Raw genomic sequence first — 10,886 nt, forward strand, 5'->3', positions numbered from 1 at the left:
CACTTTAGATTTAGCAAGTGGCTATAATCAAGTGAAGGTGGCAGAGAAGGACAGGGCTAAGACAGCATTTTGCACTCCATTTGGGCTCTTTGAGTTGGATTGTCAATCAGTCTGTGTTACTTTACCTTGATGATGTGATTGTGTTCTCCTCCTCTATTCAGCAGCACTTGGAAAGGCTGGAGGAAGTCTTTTCTCGTTTGCAAAAGCAGGGGTTAAAAGTCAAGTTTTCAAAGTGTAGTTTTTTCAAAAACAGGTGAAGTATTTGGGCCATGTTGTGTCTGCTGCTGGCATCGCAACCGATCCAGACAAGGTGTCGGTAGTAAGATAGTGGCGAACACCCACAAACCTGGCTGAGCTCACAGCTTTTTGGGGTTTGCAAGTTACTACAGACTTTATAGTGGGGTTTGTAAAAATTGCTGCACCTTTGCACCGTGTGGTGACACAGTTAACTGCAGGTGTAAAAAAGGGCAAGACCCCTAAGAAGCCATTGTCTTTAGCCTGGACTGCAGAGTGTGAGGATCGCTTTTGTCAGTTAAAGGAATCTTTGATCTCGGCACCAGTGCTGGCTTATGCAGATTTTCAGAAACCATTTGTGCTTGAGATTGATGCGAGCCATGCTGGCTTAGGGGCAGTGCTTTCACAGGAACATGGAGGGAAACTTAGACCAGTTGCATATGCTAGCAGGGCACTCAAACCTATGGAAAAGAACATGCACAATTATAGCTCAGTGAAACTGGAGTTTCTGGGGCTTAAATGGGCAGTGTCAGAAAAGTTTAGGAAGTACTTGCTAGGTAGCTCCTGTACTGTGTATACTGATAATAATCCTCTACGGCACCTGGACACAGCAAAACTGGGTGCAGTAGAGCAACGGTGGGCAGCTCAAATAGCTCCATTCAACTTTAAAATACCGTCCAGGGAATCGGAATAGAAATGCAGATGCCCTCTCTCGTCAGTATAAAGAAGTTAGTGCAATTGAGGAGGCTGAACAGGACATGATAAGAATGCAGGAAAATGTGTGTGTACAGTCTGACATCTCTGTTCTTCCAGGCTGTTCAAAAGAGAATTTAGTCATTCTGCAGGAACAGGATCCAGTAATCGGCCCTCTTCTGACCTGTTGGAGGAAAGGACAATCTCCTGACCTAAGTCAGAGGGAGAGATTTGGTCCAGATACCCAGGAGCTTTCTCGTCAGTGGGGGCACCTTTCAGAGGAGAATGGGGTACTGTACCATAGGATTAATCCTCCTGATGGGGGTGGACAGGTTTATCAACTTGTGCTACTGCAGTGTGTGTACTGGTTATATGGCTAGCGGTTGCTCAGTAACTGGTATATTAATTATGATTAATAATATGGGTTAAACAGCAGCTTAACGTTACCTCCCCACTGCGCTCTCCCAGCCTGAAGAAAATAAGCTGCCTCTGGAGCCGCCTCTCCTCTTCCTCCAACAACAAATAAATATATTTTAAAAAATCCAAATTTCTAAATCCACACTGTTGTCCCATTTGTCTGTTGTCTTGTTTGTTGTGTAGTCCATGTCTTATCGCTGCTTTTGTTTTTCCTGGGCTTGGGGGGCAAAAGTTATGACATCGCACTACAGAAGAAGTGCTTTGAAGGCTAGACTGTCCCATTTACCAACGGTTGAGAATCCTCTGGAGGATCCTCAGGAGGTCCTCCGAAGGATGCAGACCCTGAATTGGAACACAGCTGCTGTCAAGAGTGAGGTTGGATGGCAGACATAAGTGCAAAACAGCAGGCAGAGATGTAGGCAAAAACACAGTCCTTTAATGCAGGCATTGGTCAAAACACAGGTAGAAAGTCAGGGAGGCAAAAGTACCAAAAAGGCTGAGCAGAAGGCTGGTTGAAAAACCATCAGTCATACACTAAGGGCTATCAAAACACACTAGGGCTAGGCAGAAGAGAAATCCAAAAACACACGCTAAGGTCATACACTCTGGAGTCTACGGATAACAAGAGCTAGTAAGACTTGGAAGATCACAAACAGACACCGAGTGAGGGGAAGACGCACATGATATACAGAGGGAAGGGAGAGACAACAAGGCACAGGTGAGACACATTAGGGAAGAGCAGGTAATCACCAGGTGGAAGAGAGAGCACACGAGGAAGAGGAAGACAAGATACCTGAAACAAAAGGGAGGTCAGTGATTTCAAAATAAAACAGGAAATGTAATGAACACAAAAGAACTACAAAGCCCTGACTCAGCTGAAACCATGACAAACACACACACACACACACACACATTTTTTGTATATGACACACATTGACACACTGGTTATATTCTGTATCACAACACAACACACAGTCTCATACATGCTTCAGTGTAATTTTTCCACCACACGTTTTGCAGGTTCAAACAAATCACCCTGATTCAGTCTGCTAGATCTCCATCCATCACAGCAACCATCACATGTGAAACCAATTCCAAGTGTTGGCAGCTACATCCACTAGTACCTTCAGGAACCTGGAGGAGCTCCCAATCATGTGTTCTTACTAATGATGTAATTTAAATGACAAAATTTGATTAATGATGTTAAAGTTTGTGTTTGTTGTAAATGAAAACAGAAACATTACACTTAGGAATACATTAAAATAAACATTCAATCAGCAATAATACAATTTACATGTATTTAATGTAACAAATCGTTACTTTTTATTCTTTTGTTAGAAAGAATAAAGCTTTTTTAGTTTCACACAGAGAAACACATGAGAAATGAAATTTCCATAGAGAGTCACTTTGCATCAGCAGCAGCATGCTCCAATGCTCTGGGAGACTTTATAGTCCTGACACTTGAACACTGGATGACTGACAGCTGTTCTTCATCACAACAGAAATCCTCCTCATCAAAAACATGACTTTGACCTGCGTCCTCATCTGGACTCTCTTCTGCTGCTGCTTCACAGGTAAAGTCCAGAGAATCAAACTCCTCTCCTCTATGAACATCTGTCCCTCTGAAATGAAGCCCACAAAACCATGACACTGCTTCATGTTTCTGTCTCTGTGTCCTCAGAGTCCAGAGGACAGGTCACAGTGATTCAGCCTGGAGCAGTGACATCTGCTCTGGGAGGCTCCATCACCATCACATGTACAACCAGTCAGGATGTTCATTATTCATTATACATCTGAGACATCTGAATAATGTGAAAGGCAAACCATGTATGAGATAGGGAGCCAGCTAAAATTGGAAATTAAACAAAGTGTGCCAACCTCCAGCTAGCAGGAGACCAAGCCCAGTTCTCTTCCCAAAACACAAATCACAACCCCCATGTCATAACATTACTATACTTACTTACTATTAATATATTCAACGTCACTAGGACAAGAAATAGAAATAAAACAGCAGTTAGCTCATCTTTTAATAATTTTAATATTAATTCATCAAACAGATGTATGATAAGTTCAGCAGGATTCAGTTCAGTTTATGCTGGAAGAACAAAGACTGATGATTATGAAGAGTGATCTCCCAGTAAGTAGAACTCAAAAAAATCCCTCTTCCAAAGACTGGTTAAATTCCAGAGACTAACAACAAAGAACAATGTCAAATTGTGCAAACTAAGGGATCTACTCCAAGAGATTCAAGGTGCCAGGAAGCATCAACTGTCATATTTGGAAACTTCTTGAGGAGTAGGTCCAATTGTAGAAAATCTCCCATATGCACTCCAAGAAAAGTGGATGTCTCAAGGCCATTTCCCACATTTCAATTACTTCTGCACGTTCATATGCAGAGGCAAAGAAACGCAATGATCCAAATTTTACCCAACAAAATCTAATGTATGTTAAACTGGAAAGGCCCAACTTAAATAGCTTCACCGAACCAATCACTCTGCAGAAAACAAACATTTAAACTCCCAACAAAGACATCAACAAAAAACTGCCTATTGCACAATAAACCACAACCACTCAAGAAATGTAGGACATTCAGGAACAAACTACTGGATGAAAGAAAGGTTTTCAAGTCAAGCACTGTGCTGTACCAGGCCCACCTTCGACCTATAGCCCATAGTAACCCACAAATGCGTAATTTGCTACAAACTACAAGAAACACAGAAAGAGGAGGAAGAAAAAGACATGGCAGATCTACCACCTGAACGCCTTAAATTGTGTCCTCCTTTTTTTGTGCCTTGGACAGTAACTACCAGACAAACCAGAGGAAGACAAGCCCAAGCACTGGGCCATCATGTTTAGCTGAGTTTGAGAGCTGTGCATATTGAGGTGATCGAGTCTCTAGATACATCCAGCTGCATAAACATCCTAAGGCGCATCTTTGCTCTAAGAGGGCCTGCCAAATGACTCATATCTGATTGAGGCACTAACTTCCTAGACATCCAGGGAGTTAGGAGTGGACAGGGCCATGCAACAGTATCTAAAAGACCACGGTTGCAGCTGGGAATAAAACTCGCCTCTCATGCTTCCCACATGGGAGGCTCCTGGGCATTTGATTGGCATTTCTTAAGGAATTCTGGATTCCATGCTACTTCAAAATAAGGTACAACTAAATCACAAAGTGTTGTGCACATTCATGGCCGAAGTTACAGTTATTATAAATACAAGGCCACTTCTCCCAGGATCTTCTAATCCAGAGAACCATTCATCCCCTTCCCTTCAATGCTCCTCACGCAGAAATTTTCAACCACCAAAGAGACAAGTTCAGGCTCTTTCTAGCCTTTCACCCTCTACATGCTCCCTCTAGGAAACATCATCCAGAAGCACAGAATAAACTTTCATTGTTATGCTGATGACACCCAGCTGTATTTATCCATGAAGCCTGAAGAAAGAGAGTCGCTAGTAAGACTACAGGCATGTCTAAAGGACATAAAGGACTGGATGACCTCCAACGTTTTACTATTAAACTCGGACAAGATTGAGGTCATTGTTTTTGGACCTAAACATCTCAGAACTAGATTATCAGAAACTTTCTCTCTGGATGGAATTACTTTGGCCTCCAGTACGACTGTGAGGAACCTCAGAGTTATCTTTGATCAAGACATGTCGTTTGTCTCTCATATTAAACAGGTCTCCAAGGCCGCTTTCTTTCACCTGCGTAATATTGCTAAGATCAGGAGCATCCTCTCTCAGAGTGATGCTGAAAAGCTCATCCATGCTTTTGTCACTTGGACTGGACTACTGCAACTCTTTATTGTCTGGATGTCCACATTACTCCATCAACAGTCTGCAGCTGATCCAGAACGCAGCAGCTAGAGTTCTGACAGGAAGCAGCCAAAGGGATCATATCTCTCCTGTCCTAGCGTCTCTTCACTGGCTCCCAGTGGGCTCAAGAATACACTTCAAGATCCTTCTTCTAACCTACAAGGCTCTTCATGGACTAGCTCCATTGTATCTGCAGGACCTGATTGTACCATATGTTCCTAATAGGACACTCAGATCTCTGAGTGCAGGTTTACTTGTAGTTCCTAGGATTCATAAAAGTAGAATGGGAGGACGAGCTTTTAGCTATCAGGCACCACTACTATGGAACCAGTTACCAATCTGGGTCCGAGAGGCAGACACTGCCTCCACCTTAAAACGTTTCTGTTTAGTAAGGTGTATAGTTAGCCTCAAACATAGTGTGTAGGGCTGGTAGGTATAGTTATAGTCCCCTCAGCCACAGGTATAACAGGTGTCATAGGGCTGATAAAATCTTAACTTTTAGCACAGCTATGCTGCTCTAGGCCTACCCTGTCGGGGGGCACAAACATGATCCACTGAGCAGTTTCCCTCTCACCCTCTGACCTCTCCTCTTCTCTCGTTAGTCTGGCTCATACTGGTAATATCATCTCATAATCTGTGTTTACTATCTTCCTCGTAGTTTTGTGCCTCGCTCTCACTCTCTCTCTCTTTGCAGGTTTCAAGACCTGCATGCTGACCTGCAGTCTGGCCCCTGAACTCTCCTGTGCTCATCGACTTCACTAGTCCCTGCTACTCATCTTTGTTTTGATTACTATCAAATTACTATTACTACTTGTGGACTGACAATATATATAGTTATCCATTATAATGATAATAATTATTATAATCACTGTTTTATCTTGCTCGTCATGTTTGCTCTGTACTGTATCATGTTTGCTGCATGTTTGCTCCTCTCTCTCTCTCTCTCTCTCTCTCTCCTTCATCCTCTCTGTCCTGAGGTTTCTTCCTCTTAAAGGGAGTTTTTCCTTCCCACAGTGCTCTTAAGGGGGTTCAGGCTCTGGGTCTCATGCTCTGGGTTTCTGTGAAGCGCTTTGAGACAATTTCTGATTGTAAAATGCACTATATAAATAAAACTGAATTGAACTGAATTGAAAAGAGAGAGACAAAAAATTGACTGTATCTCAAAGAAACCTGCAAGTTGGTGACCTCATATTGCCCAAGGCTAAGCAGGTTACACACGACAGTTGACCCATAGGACAGTCGCAATATAAACACCATTATGCAAACAGTTGCTGAAGTCACTCACATACAAGGTTTAGTAGGAGTTCATAGTGGCCCTTATAGGCCAGACGGGAAGTGTGTTGCCCTTAAGCATTAATAAATAATTCATTGGTAAATTCATATGTTTAAAATTGTATCAAAATGTTGCAACAAGTTAATCATTTCAAAGATATAGTGATGATTTTTTCATGGTTTTTCTAATGAAAGTTAAAAAAGAAAGAATTACCACTAACCCAACTTCTGATTTTGTAGCAACAAGTTCCCTTGCCTAACAGAGACCATGTGAGAAGTGCTAGTATGGAGATGCACATCCATCTTTTGTCATGAGTTGCCATCCACCATGAAATGTGTCATGATCCTGTGTTCTTTGGGGTTTGTTTTCCTGTTTTGGGTTTTGTTTAGTTCCTGTTTCTAGTGTTTGTCTTGCCTTGTCTCGTACTTTCTGTGTTTTCCCTCCTTGTGTGATCACCTGCCCTGCCCTAATGTGTGCCACCTGTGTCTCATTGTCTCCCCTGCTCTTTGTGTATTTAGTCTTTGTCTTTTCCTCCCCGCGTTGTCAGTTCGTCTCATCAACTTTGGATGTCTGTGGGTTCTTTTGCCTTGTCCTAGCTTTGTAGTTCTGAGTTTTGTTATTTTAATTATTAACCTGTGTTTTGCCAAGATGTTTCTGAGTACCTTGCCGTAGTTTTTCTTACCTGTGACTTGCCGTAGTGTTCCTGAGTACCTTGCCACAGTTTCTTACCTGTAACCTACCGTAGTGTTTCTGAGTTCTTCCCGTAGCTTTTACCTGTAAACTGTTCCTTACCGTAGTTGTAGCTTACCTGTGTATTCCTGTGTTCCTTGTTAGTTCCTTGTCCAGTTACTGTTAGTTCTGTTTCTTCTGTTACCGCAGCCTGCTGCGCAGCTGTGCTTCCCTGAGTTTTCCTTAATAAAAGACTTTATTTGATTAGTAACCACCCCGTGTCTCCCACACTGACCCTGACAAAATGTTAATAAGGCAATGCCGTAAGTGTGCATACTGTTTGATTTGTGAGTTGTACATTATAGTGTTATTTCACAGAATATATTGACATTGATTGATTAGCCATTTGTTAAAGTAATGTAATGTACTTACATTAATGTAAGTATGTCTCACACAAGTTTTCAACATCTTCCAGGTTTCTTTTCTGGTGGTTTAACTCGTTTGAAGACACTACATTGAGTAGATACATACAGTAAACTTTGAAACACTAACTTAAAGGAGACTTTTATTTAACAAACAAAATATTATATATTACATTTACTCAGTACATTTGTAAATATTTCTAACTGTATTTACCATTTTCTTCAGGACTATTTTACTGAATATGTCTAATGCATCAAATTATACAAATATAGCAACTGTCCAAACTGACATCTTCGTTGATCCTTTTATTAAAATATCGCTTTGAATACATCACAGCATGAATGGCTTACATTGAAAATGTATAATAAAAACCATTGATAGTAAAAACTATGGACAGAGCTTCCGTGACATCACCCGTTTGTTTCTGAAGTGCTGACCGCCGCCATCTTGGCATGTCACATCGGCCAAAACTCCAAATATGGACAAAGTGGGGGAGCATGAGCAGAGTTTAGGGTGGCGGGAGATCGTGGAAGCAGGAAACTTGCACTGTGATACGTCAACCATTTCTGCTGTAAAGTTGGCCATTTTAACATAGAAGTCTATGGGAAAGGACTCGCTTCTGGAGCCAGCCCCAGCAGTTGTGGCATGAATTACAAGTTTTGACACTTCCGCATGGGTTTCAAGTTTGAGCCCCGAAGGTTGCTTGATAAAAGCCCATAAAGTGTGGTGAGCCGCATCATCTCCCCTGTTGATCGAGAATTTTTTGTTCTGTTCTGCTTTGCCTCTCCCTCTCTCTCTTTTCTCCTGTGCAGGTGTTCTGTGGGGGCTGCAGTCTGGCGGGGCGGAGCACTGGGCACACCTGTCTCCACTCCTCCACCCATCTCCAGCACTTTTTATGGACCTCATTTACCTCTACTCTTCGTCAGTTCTTCCCTGTTACCTCGTGGTAACAAGGCCACACTACACTAGATTTGTTCCTTTAAATCTTCTTCCCACTTAGTTTTAAGTTGCACTAGAGGTTCTGAATCATGTGAGCTGAGGAGTTTGTAAACTCTACCTATAACCTGCTTTGTGGTCGACTTAAATTTAAGTATACTATCTAGCAAGGACTCAGGGGGGCTCTAATGTTTGCTAACCAGTAGTAGTTTAAGAAATGTGGGAGTGCTAAGTCACCCTGGAAATAGGGCCTCTGCAGTATGGATCTTCAAATTTGAGGGGGTTTCTTGTTCCAGATAAAGGCTGAAATAAGATTATCAATGGACTGGAAGAAAACATTTGTTAAATAAACAGGAATGTTTTGGAGCAAATAGAGGAGCTTAGGTAGAAAAATCATCTTAATGGTGTTAACCTTTCCACTTAAGGAGAGGGTTAGCAAGTCCCAAACTTTGATGTCTTTTTTTAAATGATCTATGAGGGGCAAAATATTGTATTTGTACAATATTATAGTTTTGGGTTATCCAAATGTCCAAATATTTAAACTTTTTAATATTAATTTAAAAAGGTGTGGAGCTAAAGGAGATGTCTTGCAGCTAGATTAATTGGCATTAATTCACTTTTTTGAAGTGAACCAGAAATTTTCCCAAAATCTGCCCTTAAAACATTTTATCACAGTTGGATTGCTTTTCATCAAATGACCAGCAGATGTCAGTACTCCCAAATGAGCTGTTAAATGGAGCTTTGTTTGATCAGCCTTTTAGCGAAGCAATTGTACTGAAAGATTTGATACGCTTGCGGGGCTTCATTATAACATCACTACCTCCTACTGGTACAATAATGTACCTTTCGCTCTCAGCAGGGATTTTGTACCTCTAAGGTCCTCCTTAGTCACCTTGAGGACCATCTCTGTACTTCCAGGGTACATTCCTGACAAATGTACCTTTTGGGTATAAAAATAATACCCTTATTTTTCTGTGTGTGGAGTCTCAATTTCTGATTTAATAATCGACAAAATTCTCATCAGAGAGAAGTAGAGGATTAAGTCTCCAAGGCCGGTGACCAGGAGCCACTCCTGGGATGCACATTGTCATGGTTAAAGGGCTGTGATCTGAAATGACAATGGATTGGTATTCACAATCTATTACATTAGGAATGAGTTTTTTTGTCTATGAAGAAATAATCTATTCTTGAGAATTATTTATGAACTGGAGAAAAGAAGGAGTAGCATTTAGTATGCCTGATGTCTAAAGAAAGGATTTGATTGATTGATTGTCTGAGCTGATTTTGAATCTGCCACTGCCTTGTCGGAACTATGATCTAAGACTAATGAGTACACAATTTATATCACCACCAAGACAAGATGATGTGAAGCTCAACAACGCCACCCTGGGAATTTCACCCAAGGAACTATTTTACGGACACACTTAAAGGCACCCAGGTTCATTCACTGAAGAGGCATGAGACATGGTTCCTGATTCAAGTAGTTTCAGTGATTAAAATCAATGCAATACACATTCACACTATGAAGGTGGGGAAAGGGGGGAGAAAACCTGATCACCTGATGCTAGTGCACAGGGAAGGATCCACAACAGAAAAAATAACTTAAATCACCCCAAACACACAAGACCGTCACACTCACAGCAAATCACCAAACCCAAGGCAAATACAGTGAACAAAACACTGAACGCCAACACCAATCACCAGCACCACCACGGCCGCCAGCCACTGAAAACGGAAAGGGAGGAATAAAACAAATTAGTAGGCTCACAACAAAGGATACAAAAAGAAAAGAAATAAAAGGAGAAAACTAAACCAAAACAACTTACAGGCAGGTTATATCAGACCCCAATCAAATAACTGCCCAATCACAGTAACGTATAACAAAACAAAAAGCAAAGAAAACCATAGGTCCAGTTACATACAAAAAATCCCTCAATATAAACTAATTAATAAACAAACGAAATATGTAACCAAACAATCCCTTGCGAGCCACCCACAGGTAAAATAGGCATTTGCTCTTCACTCTATAATCATTAAACGTTGTGCCCAAGGCGCGATGGTCAGCCAAATATATCTGTAGTCCTGAGCAGAGATCCCACGGCCAAGCAGCGGAATGATGAGATACAGAGTATCGTGATGAGCAGTTCACGTCGTGGAGACAAAACAGAAGCAGCCCTGTAAACGTTAGCACCTAAACTAAGGAGTACAAAACAGCGCACAAGCCGTCGCTCTACAATACAACGTAACAAACTTTGTACAGCAAATACAACCAGCTAGTGAGGTGAAGCAGCATGCAGACATACCTGTCGGAGGCAAGCAACCTGTGACCCAGAAGTGACGCAGAGGTGACAAGGAGTGCGAGAGGTAAACAATAGGACTGCCACTTTTATACTGGCCCGCCTCGATTGGCATGTCTATGCTG

Source organism: Parambassis ranga, chromosome 1 (genome assembly GCF_900634625.1).
Source record: "Parambassis ranga chromosome 1, fParRan2.1, whole genome shotgun sequence".
In the NCBI taxonomy this organism is placed as follows: Eukaryota; Metazoa; Chordata; class Actinopteri; family Ambassidae; genus Parambassis; species Parambassis ranga.